Source organism: Triturus cristatus, chromosome 3_2 (genome assembly GCF_964204655.1).
Source record: "Triturus cristatus chromosome 3_2, aTriCri1.1, whole genome shotgun sequence".
In the NCBI taxonomy this organism is placed as follows: domain Eukaryota; kingdom Metazoa; phylum Chordata; class Amphibia; order Caudata; family Salamandridae; genus Triturus; species Triturus cristatus.
In genome coordinates this window covers 946,000,102-946,012,998 of record NC_140584.1, presented here as the reverse complement: position 1 = coordinate 946,012,998, position 12,897 = coordinate 946,000,102, and positions in this window count along the sequence as shown.

Genomic DNA, 12,897 nt, shown 5'->3' with positions numbered 1-12,897 from the left:
ACTTGTACACCTTAGGACACTTTTTTGAAACATGAAGGGCGGAATGCTTAGTATGCAGTTGCTTATTGTTTCCTGACTAGTTAGAGTACGCCTACTGATTTGAGACTGGTTTTCTTACAGATCAGACTTCACACAGACATTGATCGTTTACTCTTGGGTCATTGAGCCTCATTTTCGTCACACTTTAGGTATGTTTATGTTGTTCATATTGGCCTTTTAGTCTGTGCCTTTCTTGGAATAGCAGCTTTGATTATTTATTAAGGAAAGGCTTTTCTGTCCAATGCAGTTTGACAGATCTGATGTCCTTTTGCTTGCTGATCATATCGTCAAAAGATATATCCTACACTCATAACAAACTTGGTAAGCCTTAGCAATTTTCATACTTGTGTCGAAGCCATGCTTATCTCAGGCTATAGATATTGTTTTCTTTTTTTTTTCTTTCTCTCCTTTCTCTTATTTTGATTGTGGTTTAATTTTTCTTTTTACTTGTCTTGTTTTCACACGGGTGCACTCAAGCAATTTCTTGAATTGCGTTGATTTGGGGTCATTCATTCATTGTTTAAGTACTTTTTTTATCCACGGGTGTGATACCTTCGTTCAAGGTTCTTTTCTTGATATTACACAGGTTTTTGAAAAGTGGTTTGCTCTTATAACCACAGGTACAAGACGGTTGGTTTTTTCACCTCTTCCTCTCAGTTCATTACTTATGTATAATTAGTATCATAGAACGACTTTTTGTTCTCTTTTCTTACTTGGTCTGCTTTTAAAGAATGGTTTTGTATTGTATGCCATTACAGCCCTGAAGAAGCCCATGTTTGGGCGAAACGCGTTGGCTGGCTGTTTTTATGAAGCACAACAAGAATAAAAAAAGACGGAAGATACAAAACATCTTTATATGATCTATTCTGTGTTGTACTTGACTCATCTGTGTTATTATATTGCCTCTCATTCAATTTATTTGAAAGGATGATGAGACTAGAACCGAGACTTAGACCTATACAGTTCGAAGCATTAACAGAATGGGAAGATGAGATGTATGAAAGAGAACGACAGCAGAGTGGCGGAAGGTATAAATACATGTTTGGTAGACCATGTGGACAGGAGAATCATGATGACAGAATGAGGAGATGGCGAAGTGCGAATATGGCTGATGGGATGTTCCCTATGAGAAATGCTGAAGAGACTAGTGGTAGAAAGTGTACAGAAAAAAGAAACAATACAGGGTCAGAAAGCTACAAGTATGGTGTGAATGAGTCAGAGGATGATGTACTCGAGGACATGTTTTATAAAAATCCTCCCCCGTACCAACCAAATTCTACGTTGTTGACACCTAGTGCGCCAGTAAAAGAGGCACCACAAAATATAAATTTTGAATCAACGCCACCTGAGGTGGGGAAAAATAATCCCTTTAGAGAATCAGAAAAAAAAACACAGCCTGGTGGAAGGACAAATGAAAACACAGCTGAATTAGCTAGAACTACTCTGGAGTTAACTGAAAAGATTAGGAAATTGACTAAAAATATGGAAGCCGTAACTGTTCCTGTAACAATAGGACCAGTGATGCCTATTTTTGATAAGCAAAAGGATAGTGAACATTGTCTAACGATCCCTTACAACAGTAATAAGCAAGCCGAAACGGGAAAAAGAGATTCAGGAGAAAATCCATGGGGACAATTGGTAGGAACGTCTGACTTAAATACTCAACTTAAAAATTTGACGGTGAATCAGAGCCTAACAAATAAAACACTAATGGCGACAGAATCAGTACCAGGATCACCAAAAAGTTTAGAACAAGTGAGAAATGAAACAATTCCTGTAGGTCCCACTTCTTATGAATTAAGCGAATGGTTAAGGAGTTTACAGCAAAAAGATGCTGAACCTCGACCTTTAGATGTGGCAAAATTAAAAATAACTTTAGAAGAATTAATAGTAGGAACTAATCCCACAGAAAAGTTAAAAGCATATCAGGATGAAGAATGAATGTTTCTATGTAAAAGCATAAAATGGAGAGCGAAAAATTTGCATGAAAGATTGGAAGAAGTGGCGAGTGAAACGGGTATCGATTTTGAGAAAATAAAGTCATTACAGAAACCATACAGAGTAGACTTTGCTGAAAAAGACATTGAGAATTTGAATACTGCAGGAAGAATAACTCAAATTAAAGAGTTAATTAATTGTTTTACTGAGAAAATGGGGCGATGTAGATAAATGGAAGAGTAGGTGGTTTCGTAAATGAGACGATGCAACAGATGAAACGTTTGCAGCTTTCCCAGTGAGAGAAAAAGAAAAAGTGGTAACTGAGTGGAGATTCCAGGAGAAGGCTATGTGCATGTCCCCTGGACTAGACAAGACATTTTATCATTTACAAATGACTTTCCCCGTTTATGCGAGAAACCTGTGGAGTGGTATAGGCAGGTAGACAGGTTTGTCAAATTATCAAAAGTACTGTGGATTGACTTGAATAGTCTATTTGACATAATTGTGCCCGCAGATCTATGGGCAGAATGTAAAATTACAATAGGTTGGCCTAATCAGAAATACCCTAAAGATCCTAAAACAGGTGCCCCTGATCCAGACGTAATGAGAAAATATGAACAGGTAGTTACCTTTCTGAAAAATAAAGTACCTCCAAAAGAAACTGATTGGGTAAAAATTGATAGAACTCACCAAGAAGTAAAATAATCTGTACATGCCTATTATGAGAGATTGTTATTGGCTTTTAAACAATACAGTGGTGATGAAAATTTGAGTGAATAAGATTTAAGTCATTTTGTATATCGATTTGTGTATGGGTTGCGACCTGAAGTAAGTGAAATGATTAAACAGCATACTGTAGATTGGCAAAATAAAAAGATAGATGAAGTTTTGAGGCATGCAAAATATTTTAGCAATGAGATTGAAGCCACGCAACGTAAGTTAAAAGAAAAAGCCATGTGGGTTCAAGTAAAAGTGGCAGAAAGACAGGAAGCACAATTGAGTGAACAGGCAAATGGCATGAGCCATATGAAACAGAAACCCAATACTGGAAAGGGAAAATAACAGATTAATATAGAAGAAGCCAAAAAGAAGTGGCCATGTCATAACTGCAGAAAGATTGGGCATTGGAAATCCGAGTGTAAATTACCCCCAAGTGCTAATGGCGATAATGCATCATTGAATCCACAGGTGCAGAATGAGGTGAGTTGTCAACCACAGCGACAGCAGCAGGTTGTTGCCCAACAGTGTCAGGTGCCAAAACCGCCTTTTCCACAGAGCGTAAATCCTTAGAGATACAGTAATGAGACAGGACTCTACACCGAAGAACAGGTAACTAAGCTACCGCACGCTAGTGCTGTTTCGCAGTATTGGCTGCAACGCGATGAGAGTGAATCAGAAGAGAGATATTGACGGTGCCGAGGAGAGGAAGAAGAGTGCGTACTTGGCGCAACTCTGGAAGTAGACCAGACAGGCCCTTTTGTGGATGGAAAGATAAATGACCAAAACATTACTTTCCTAGTAGATACTGGTGCTACTCGTTCAACTGTTAGATCAGCTGATGTTAAAAACCTTCCTCTCTCGGATGCGACAATCCAAGTAGTTGGAGTATCCAACAGACAGATAAAACGTATCTTACTGAGCCAGTTAAGGTTAGAATAGGGAAATTTTCTGAGATGCACCGTTTTGTCGTGTGCGATACCAGCCCTGTAAATTTGTTAGGACGGGACTTGTTATGCAAGATGAACTGCACAATTTTCTATACTTCTGATGGTATAGCCTTTGAGACTCCTGACGAGGATGTACTGTACAAAATGACAATTGCTAATATGGACAACCAACAAAAGGAATGCCTGCCAAAATTATTCAAGGAAGGCCCTAATAAGGGTCCTAATATTAATAACCACCCACTCGTTACCCGAGGATGGTTTTTCCATACTGAGCTGCAGAATAAATGGATTGATGCATTTGAAGCCTGCCTATATATTTAGGTACTAAAATGTGCCCTGATCTGAATATTGACATCTAGCCCTTATCGTCGACCACATCGATTAGACGCGACTACCTTAATTATTATCTTTTCTGCTTCTTGGACCCTCCTGATCTTTTTCTCTGGGGTAGGAACAGAGTGGACACTGATAGATTCTTTGATTTTCACCTTAGATATTTATCTAAGGCTATCCTCCCACCCGAAGTCCATCCTACAGCTCTGGGGGGTAACGAATGTCCCCTGATTACCGTAAAGAATCTGACCGCCAGGTGTGTCTGTCCCACACCATTTGTCCATCCTCGCCCTGATGAAGGTGTAGCCCCGGCTGGGGCTTGACACCGAAACGCGCGTTGGCGTTTTTTAAGGCTACCGGGTAGTTGAAACCTCCCTACCCACACATTGTGGATGGCAACTGCCATCGTGTCATTCAATCATTATGTGGCAGCTCCATTATTTTGATGTTCTTTTAATCTTATGAATATAATTTGTGTGTTGTGATACATAGGATGATGTCGCTGTGGAATGTGTGATAGTATGATTGTGGTTTTTGAATGAGATGTGTGGGACAGAAATATTACATCAATTTGAATTGTGGAATGTTGCTTTGCAATATATGTATGTATATATAATAAAATGGTGTTAAAAATACAGAAAAATAAATGTAATTGATCATTGTGATTAAATTACATTTTTGTTGGATTATTGTTTTTCTCAATTCCTGTCTTGGTCTGCCACGGTGGGTGGTTATTAATATTAGGACCCTTTTTAGGGCCTTCCTTGAATAATTTTGGCAGGTATTCCTTTTGTTGGTTGTTCATATTTCCCCTGCTTTACCTGCCTGTATCATTTACCAGGGGTTCCCCTTCTTAGTAATTGCTAATATGGAACCTGAGGTTACTGAGGCATTTGCTGTATTTGACCCAGAGGAATTGCCTCAGGAATTGAAGAACACAGTGAAAATGGAGGTATGGGATTTCACGGGAGAAGATGTGGGATTAATGAAAAATGTAGATCCCGTAAAAATTACTGTAAAAGAAGGAGTAAGTTACAAAAATATTCCACAGTATAAATTGACACCCGAGATAATTGCAGGAGTTACACCTATAATAGACAGAATGATTGAACAAGTGAGAGAAATAATGAGTAGTCCATGCAATTCGCCAATTATGGGTCTGAAAAAACTGAACTTTCAGAATAGTGCAAGACCTGAGAAAGGTGAATAAAATTGTTGTATCATGTAGTCCCATCGTACCAAATCCTGTGATTTTATATCAGATTCCTCATGATGCAGAATGGTACACAGTCATTGACTTGTGTCATGCTTTCTTTTCTATTCCTTGGCACCCTGATAGCCAACAGATTTTTGCATTCCGGTTTGGCGAACGTACTTTGGCATGGTGCCGAATCCCACAGAGGTATACAGAAAGTCCATCGATATTTAATCAGATTCTGAAGAAGTCCTTGGAAGATTTAAAAATGCCCGAAAGTTCGGTACTAGTCCAATATATCGATGACCTATTGGTGGTATCGAGAACTCAAGAAGCCTGTGTAGTGAATACTGTTGCATTGCTGAATCATTTAGAAGATGGAGGACTTAAAGTATCCCCATCAAAGTTACAATTTTGTCAAAAAGAAGTACAGTATTTAGGCCATAAAATCGAAAAAGGACTAAGGAAAGTGACTGCAGATAGAATCAGGATAATCAAAGGAATGAGAACCCCAATTACTCAAAGGGAGGTGAGAATGTTTCTTGAAATGGTTGGATATTGCCGTCAGTGGATTAGTAACTTCTCATTGATTGCAAAACCTCTGGTACGATTGACAAACAGTGATGTAAAAGACCCCATTGAATTGAATAAAGAAGAGTTGAAGGCTTTTAAACAATTAAGAGATGGTTTGTGTGAAGCCCCAGCTCTTGGCATGCCTGATTATGAAAAAGAGTTTGAGCTCTTTTGCAGCGAAAGAAATGGATGTGTGCTTTCCGTACTAGTACAGAAACATGGAAAATTGAGAAGACCAATAGCATATTTTTCAGCTATACTAGATCCTGTGGCTGTGGCATTACCTGGTTGTTTGAAAGTTGTAGCAGCTACCTGTAAGAGTTTGGAACAGAGTGAAGGAATTGTGACGGGATATCCTGTGAAAGTGTTTGTGCCTCATGACGTGGCGATCCTTTTAACTAGGAGCTGCACTCAGTTTATGGCGCATAGTCGTCTAACTAAGTATGAGAAGGTCATTTTAGGTGCAACAAATGTGAGCCTTGTGAGGTGTCTTAATGTGAACCCTTCGACATTGTTACCTGATGCTTAGAATGTGGAAGTCAGGGATGATGTGGATCATTACTGTTTGGAAGTGCTTGATTTTTGTACTAAGCCACGCCCTGATATAAAAGATATACCTCTGAAAGAAAGTGACTATGTGATGTTTGTGGATGGATCATGCTTGAGAACAGATGAAGGGATTTTGAGTGCAGCGTACGCAGTATGTACTGTAGCAGCTGTATTGGAAGCATCTTGTCTGAAAGGAGTGAAATCAGCCCAGGTTGCTGAACTATTTGCATTAACAAGAGCGTGCAAGTTGTGAAAGAATCTGAGAGTCACTGTGATTACCGATAGTAAGTATGGCTTTGGTGTAGTGCATGACTTTGGGCAAATTTGGTCCCAAAGAGGATTTTTGACATCGAGTGGAACCCCTATAAGGAATGCTGAAGTGGTTGGAAAGTTGCTTGAGGCGATACAGCTGCCTAAGCAATTAGCAGTAGTAAAATGTGCTGCACACTCCAAAACCGCTGACTATATATCAGCGGGGAACGAGTTTGCTAATAACATGGCACAATATTGTGCACAAAACCAGAATTCAGTAAATCGTGGAAGCGAAAAAGAAATGAATTAATGTCCCTTGCTTTTTACTAACACTGTGAATACATGGGAGCAGGTAAGGCAGTTACAAGAAGAAGCAGGAGCTAAGGAAAGGAAACAGTGGATAAAAGCAGGATGTGCACACCGAGACACAGATCACGTTTGGGTTTATCGGGATGGAAGACCAGTCATGCCTGTTAGCATGGTCTCTACCATGGCACGAATGTATCATGGACAAGCCCATGTAGGAAGGGATGCTATGATCAGACTTTTCAAACAAACATGGTATAATGCCAAGTTTAGACTTGTAGCTGAGAGCCTATGTCAGAGATGCCTTATATGTCAGCAATATAATCCTGGAAGAAAGACAGTGGTGAGCCTAGGAACGATAGGACGAGAAGGAGGGCCTTTCACCAGAATGCAGATTGACTTCATTGAAATGCCCTCGTGCAATAGACTGAGATATGTTCTAGTGGTAGTTTGCCTATTTTCACGATGGGCGGAAGCATACCCAACTAGAAGGAGTGATGGAATTACTGTAGCAAAATTACTATTGAGAGAGTTCATTCCCAGATTTGGTTTTCCAGTCACGATCGAATCAGATAGAGGAAAACATTTTCATAATGAAATCATGAAACTGATTGGTGAAGCATTGAATGTAAAACAGAAACTGCATTGTGCTTATCGCCCAGAGGATTCTGGTGTGGTGGAACAAGTAAAAGGCACCATTAAAAATAGATTGGGAAAAATGTGTTTAGCCACAGGTTTGAAATGGCCTAATGTCTTGCCTCTAGTGCTCATGACTGTTAGATCTATCCCTGATAGGAGTACTGGATTGAGTCCCCATGAAATAGTAATGGGGAGGGCAATGAGACATGTTTTCATTCCTGTCAACAAACTATTGCCTATTTCTGATGACTTGGTGTTGGATTATTGCAAGGGGTTGGCTGATTCCGTTCATTCTGTGTTTCATCAGGTTGGATCGGGTGCAACCACTCTTGAAAAGAAGCCAGCTCATGATCTGAGCCCAGGTGACTGGGTGAGAGTTAAAGTGCATAGAAGAAGAAATTGTCTGGTCCCACGGTGGGGTAAACCACGTCAGGTAATCTTGACTACAACAACAGCTGTGAAATGTGCAGGAGTGAAGAATTGGACTCACCCTAGTCTTACCTTGCAAATTCTTAATCCAGCGGAAAACAGTGAAGAAGAATACTTTGAAGAATCTGATACTAGTTCCGAGTCGGATTCAGAAGAAATAAGAACAAGACCAACTCCGAAAAAGGGGAGAGTTAGAATCAAGTCCAGTAATAGCACCAGAGAATTTACCATTAAGAAGGACATTGCAGGGGGGAGGAGCCTAGCGCGCATCCAAGATGGTCGCGTGAGCACAGGGCTCCCCGGACCCTCGCTGCTCCTCGGAATTTATCCTGAGATTATCCTGATATAGTTTACGGAATCTGGAAGATGAAGGCTGGCTGAACACGGATCTCCTTTCAGAAATCGAATCGGACCTGGGAATCCTGATTTATCGTGGTCTGAACTTTTGGGACCCACCCGACGACGGTGCCCGGTGCGAGGGCGAACTGTGGAGCCGGGGTGTAATTGAACAACAGCGGCTACAGCGCTGTGCCAGTGGTCGCTCCATCACTTTCGGTTTCACTTTTGGACTTTGAAGGGGCTGGACGGCGGAATCGCTTGGTGTGGCTGGGTGTTTCCTAGGCCTCTGCTGAGGCCTTTGTCTCCGCCTGCTACTAGTGTGCCCATTGCCTTTGGTCCCCTCACACCGCTATATTGCTGACTCTGGTGAGGCGCCCGTCTGCGGTGCCGGTGCCCATTCGACCCTTGATCGGCGATCCCCTTCGGTGAGCGTGGCCCAAATGGGGGGCAAGGGGAGCCCCGAGGGGCGCAAGACTAAAGCTTCCCTCCGCGGGGGACCGGTCCAGGCGAACAACATGGACCGCTACACTCATGGCAGAGGGTCCCCTGGAGCGGCCGGCGCCCCCCCAGACGCCGCCGGTGGTGGCACGTCCGTCTCTCCGGAGCTGTCCCTGCAGGACATCATGGGCGCCATTGATGGCATCAGGGAGACCATTGCCACGCAGTACGAGGCCTTGGCCCGTAAAATCGACACGGTGGCAATCGATGTCACATTAATTCGGGCGGATCTCTCTAAAACCAACGAGAGGGTTCAAGCGCTCGATGTGCGGACTTCCACCCTTGGTGCGGATGTGTTGGACCTGCAGACCACTCTTGGCGACATCAAGATGGCTAACGATCAGATGGCCCGGAGGCTGGAGGACTTCGAGGGACGAGCCCGACGCAATAACATCCGTGTCATAGGCGTACCGGAGTCCTCCGACAACCGCCCGGTTGACCTCCTGGTTGAGGAACTCATCCTCCAACAGCTGGCCCCCGCTGGCCTAAGTAAGTTCTTTGCCGTGGAGCGGGCCCATCGAGTTCCGGGCGGTCGACCGCGGCCGGGGGCCCCCCCGAGGCCTATTGTAGCCAAACTTTTCCACTATAGAGACCGAGATGCGATTCTGCAGGCCTCACGGGTCCACGGCCCGGTTCGTCATGAGAACTCGTCAATTAACTTTTATCCGGACTTCACCCAACTTGTCCAGAAACAGCGGATGGGTTTCCAGGGGGTGAAGCGTCGTCTTCGTGACCTGGGCCTTAAGTACTCTATGCTTTATCCCGCGAAACTTCGAGTGGAACATGAGGGTCGGACTGCCTTTTTTGACTCTCCCGCGACTGTGAGTGACTGGCTGGACTCGCTGCCAGACAGGGGCGACCGGCCTGGGCCCTCTGCCGGTACCGAAGGTGACGGGTCCCCTTCGGAGTGACTTTTGGTCCTTGACTTTGCCATTTTGCACTGTTCGGTTGGGTTTTACTTCTTTTGTTCATTTTGTCTCACTATGACCTGTGTGGGGGGCGGGCGGGGACGGGTCCCTTTCCTCCTCCGGGGTCTTTTCGTAGAATGGGGTTATTAGGGCGACAGGCACACTGCAAGTTGGGGTGGTTTTTTGGATCGCAGGGGTGCAGGGTGGGGGGAGTTGGATTTGGGGGGGGTTGGGGGGTGGGAGGAGTTGTTTTGATGTGTGTTTTTTGTTTTCAGGGCGAGGTATTGACTTTTGTCCAGTTTTTGGGGCTGTGCTACTGGCTGGGGGACCTTTGATCTACTGGAGGGGATGGGGGGGGACGGGTTGAGGTTGATGTCATGGAACGTCAATGGGTTGGGGGACCGTATCAAGCGGGGTGTTGTGCTGCAGTATTTGCGTCGTCTGGCTCCTGATGTGGTGTTTTTACAGGAGACGCATCTGGTTGGTAATGTTTGTCATGCAATGAACAGGGGGGGATACCGCCTCGTGGCTCATTCTGGTTTCACCACAGGTTCTAGAGGGGTGGGCATTCTCCTGCGATCCTCGCTTCCGTTAGAGATCACCAGGGTAGTCTCGGATGATAGAGGGCGCTATGTGGGTCTGACTGGGAGGTGGGAGGGGCAGTCCCTTTCCTTGGTCTCAGTTTACGTCCCCCCGGGCCTCCAGAACTCCACCTTTTCGGACTTGGGTCGAATGCTGCTTGAACTTCCCGACAGTCTTTTGCTTATGGGCGGGGACTTCAATTCGGTGCTTTCGGGTGACCTGGATCGTCACCCGCCCAGGGCCCTCCCCGCTGCCCAGGCATGGCTCGGCGGACTATTGGAGACCTTCGGTCTGGTAGATAGTTGGAGATTGATGCATCCGACACAATGTCAGTACACCTTTCAATCTGGGGCGCATGGGAGTCTTTCCAGATTAGACTATTTCCTTATGCCCGCGGCCCAGACTGCTCGGATTCGAGAGGTTAGGCACCTGGCGCGGGGTATCTCTGATCATTCCCCGCTGTGGCTGCTCTTTGACACCGGGTCGCAGTCTGCAGGGCGGATCGCTCCCATTAACCCTTGGTACCTGCGAGACCCTACAACTCGCGACAGCTTGGTCAAGTCGATTGACCAATACTTCCTTGAAAACGAGGGGTCGGTGTCGTCCGCAATGTCCCTGTGGGAAGCCTTTAAAACCGTGCTCCGCGGACACGCCCTCTCCCAGATAGTGGTGGCTAAGAAGATCAAGAGTGAGGCAGTGGTGAAGCTGGAGACTGACATCTCGGGGCTGGAGTCGGCCTTGGAGGCGGGTGTCACTCCGGACGGGCTCCATGCCCTCAGCTTGAAGCAGTTTGAATACAGGTCACTTGTTACTGATGCTGCCAAGACTATGTATAGGGAGTAGCAGGGTAGATTGTATGACGCCGGGGACAAGGCGGGTAAATTGATTGCTTGGCTTGACAAGAAGGAGAGAGTGAATCGTGTGGTCCCGGAGCTTCGGGCCTCGGATGGAGCGTGTGTGACTGAGCCTGGTGAGATTGTGGAGTGTTTCGCTGACCACCTCCGGGCCGTGTACTCCCCGGTGACGGATAGGGATGAGGAAGACTCTCGCCTTCTGCTGCGGGATATTGCTTTGCCCGGCCTGTCCGTCGAGGACCGTGAACAGCTGGACACCCCCTTGTCCGCTGACGAGATTGCCACCCCGATTCGGTCCCTTCGCTCTGGCAAGGCTATGGGTCCCAACGGCCTGCCTATTGAGTTGTATAAGTTGCGCCCTGATAAAATCGCGCCTTTCCTCCGTCGTATGTTCCAGGAGTCCCTCGAGACGGGCTCCCTTCCCGCCGACCAGCGCCTAGCTACTATAGTCGTGATCCCCAAGGAAGGTAAGCCACGAGACCGCTGTGCCTCCTACAGGCCTATTTCTCTATTAAACGCCGAGCCTAAGATACTGGCTAAAGTCCTCGCCAATCGTTTGCTGAGCGTTATCTGTGATCTGATCCATCCTGATCAATGCGGCTTCATCCCTCATCGTAACACCGCTCTTAACCTGCGGCGCCTCCACGGCGCCCTCGCTAGGGCGGAGTACCTCTCCGAACCAGCCGTACTGGTTTCTTTGGATGCCACGATGGCCTTTGATACCATCGAGTGGCCATTCCTCTGGGCTGTCTTGACCAAATTCGGCTTTGGGGAGGGATTTCTTGGCTGGGTGAAGCTTCTTTACACTGGACCAATGGCTCAGGTGGTGGTCAATGGGCGGGTCTCCCGGCCTTTCGCTCTCGGTAGGGGTACGAGGCAGGGGTGCCCGTTGTCCCCTCTGCTCTTTGCTCTCGCCTTGGAACCGCTCGCTGCCTGGCTCCGCTGGGAGCCCTCGATCAGAGGGATCCGGTGGGCCCCGGGCTTCGAGGATCGGGTCTCGTTGTACGCGGATGATATTCTTTTGTATCTCACCTCGCCGCGGCAGTCGCTTAATGTTCTCTTTGATGTTCTTACTTCCTTTGGGAGAAATTCGGGTTTGACGATTAACTGGTCTAAATCCTGTGTCTATCCTATCTCTGGGGGCCCTCCTCTCATGCCGCCTCGGCTTCCGATCCAACTATCTCTGTCCGGCTTTAAATACCTGGGGGTGTACGTCTCGTTGGACCCGGCGGTTCGCTATGAGCAAAACCTCCTGCTTCCACTTCGGCGTTTGAGGGAGGATACGGCTCGGTGGTGTAAGCTGCCCTTGTCCCCGCTTGGTCGCGCAGCACTGTTTAAAATGATGTCCCTTCCCAGATTCCTTTATGCACTTCAGAACTCCTTCGACGTCATTCCGGTGGCCTACTTTCGGGAGGTGGAGAGCCTGCAGAGGAGACTGGTGTGGGACGGGCGGGCGCGTATCGCTCTGGCAAAGCTTACTCTCCCCTGGTACGACGGGGGCATCGCGCTTCCCGACATTCGAAGGTACTATTGGGCCTCACAGCTATCGGCCATTAACCATGCCATGTATGCGCCTGGCTTGAACCCGGCGTATGAGATGGATAAATTCCTGCTTCCCAGCGGTGACTATAATAGGGCGCTTTACTCCCGCTCGGCTGGAAGGACCCTTACGGGCCCTACTAAGATTGCGGTAAGGATTTGGAAGGCGGCTAATGTAGCCATGGGCTGGAGTGAGCGCTTAACATGTGCCACTCCTTTATTTGCCTCCGACCGACTGGGAAGCCTCTGGAAAACGA